Here is a 2,053-nt window from a genome sequence, read left to right on the forward strand (position 1 = left end):
TACATTAACTGTGCTTGGGTCATGATCTCTAAGTTCATTAACATGAGTCAGAGATTGAAAGATTAAACAAGGTATCTTGGATTTAAATCCCAGCTCTGTCATTTAAGATCTTGGGCAAACAAAACTCTCTGTAATTCAATTTTCTTAGCTTTAAAATGGGGATGAATAAATTTATCTTTATTTGTCTGTTGTTTTGAGGATGAGACAAGTCAATAGATATTGAACTCTTTTGACTAGAGTCTGACACTTATTATGGCCTCAAAGAAGTAGTTGTTATTGATAAAAATTGGATGTCCCATTAAAAATGCCTTTCATTACTGCGCCTGCCTTTCTCCATCTGGTCCCCAGTCATCTCAGCTTCTCTGTTCTGCTTGCCACAGTTTTCTGTGGTCCCTGAGTAGGGGTAGAATGTAATGGACTTTAGCATCCATAGATTTTTGTATATGCAAGGAGTCCTGGAACAAATATCCTGAGAATACCAAGAGATGACTATACAATAATATACTAAAATTGTTACATAAATAAGAATAGAATTTCTTCTTTGGGAAGACATTGAAATCCTTAAGGAATGATGAGTCCACATGCTGTAATCCTACCCACAGAGAAGAGAAGGACAATACTAGATAGGACATGGGGTTTGGTAACCAAGAAAATGTTTTGTGTGCTACAAAAAATGCTAATTACTTCTTGAGTTACCTGAGTTAAATCTGCTGCCTTTTTTTCCTGCTCCCCACAGACAGGGCTCTGGCAAAGACCACAACCCTCGTGCTTCCCAAGGACATAGTCTCCAATGAAGACTTGCAATCTTGAGTGTTAGGATTCCAAATGGATGCACAAAGTGATAAATTTTTGTCATCAGGCTGCAGGTAATTTAAAACATTCACACTCATATGGATCCTTTATAGTGATTTTTATACATGACAATTACATGCTGATTTCACAATTCAGGTCTTTATAAACAAGCTCTCATGTTCTTCTTCTATTCTTAGGGCTATGGCTCATTTTAATAGTGAGATACAGACAATAACATTGTTTCCATTTACTCATTTTGTTTGTTTTCATCTGCCTGCTAATTCTTGTCTTCTCTTTTAACTATGGTAGTGGTAGAATATGTTTTAATATTTATTGTTTTTACCCCTCTATTCCAAACTATAGATATTTTTGCTCTCTTTCCTATTTAAGGATAATTTTAGAAGTACTTGAGATTTTAAATTTTAAAATGACGTTTTGAGATTATTGTTGAAATTAATTTTCTTAGGTAAATACTGGAATAACTGAGATCTTCAGATTTTCAGAACTTCCCATTTATAAAAACAATTTGTCTTTTTATTGATTCAAGCCTTTTATTGTAATAAAATCTTATTTTCTTCTTTCAAACCCTACCTAAGTATCTACTATTTTAAATTTTGTGTATGGATTGTGAATGAAATATTTTTTCATTGTAACAATAGTGCTGGTATCCAGTGAATTTATTTATTGGAAATATCTATTTGAAATAGTTTTATATCCAGGCCATTTGTTAAAATATCTCATTATTCTTTGCCCATATATGCCCACTAGATCTAGTTTTATCCAGATGCTTTTATTCATTGAGGAAAGATTTATGGCAATGTACCAGACAGAGTGTGAATCCGTGAAGAGACAGAAATACAAAGTTTATAACCAGATGAAGAGAACTTGTACTAGTGAATGGAAAGAGATTAAGAAAAAAAGTGGATGAGGGAGGTGACATTGAAAGAAAAACTAATATCCAGCCTAAATATTCAGCACGTTCCTAGGTGATGCTTTATAGATTTACCTCAAATCACTCTGCGTAATTTCATTTGAAGATTTGTGCTTTGCTGTGTTTTACCCTGCCAGTGTGTACAACTGCTCTATCTCATCTCTTTCTTGAAGTGTTGCACTTCTTTTTTTTTTTGAGATAGAGCCTCAAGCTGTCCCCCTGGGTAGAGTGCTGTGGCACCACAACTCACAGCAACCTCCAACTCCTGGGCTCAAGCAAGTTTCCTGCCTCAGCCTCCCGAGTAGCTGGGACCACAGGCACCTGCCACAA

General features: G+C 35.2%; 1 pseudogene; it reads left to right on the forward strand.

Moving 5' to 3' along the window:
- The window catches only part of LOC100960068, a 13,525-nt pseudogene that overhangs the window by 10,907 nt on the left and 565 nt on the right, over positions 1-2,053 (forward strand).

The sequence above is a fragment of the Otolemur garnettii genome, unplaced genomic scaffold (assembly GCF_000181295.1).
Source record: "Otolemur garnettii isolate 467f Iridium unplaced genomic scaffold, OtoGar3 scaffold00054, whole genome shotgun sequence".
Classification (NCBI taxonomy): domain Eukaryota; kingdom Metazoa; phylum Chordata; class Mammalia; order Primates; family Galagidae; genus Otolemur; species Otolemur garnettii.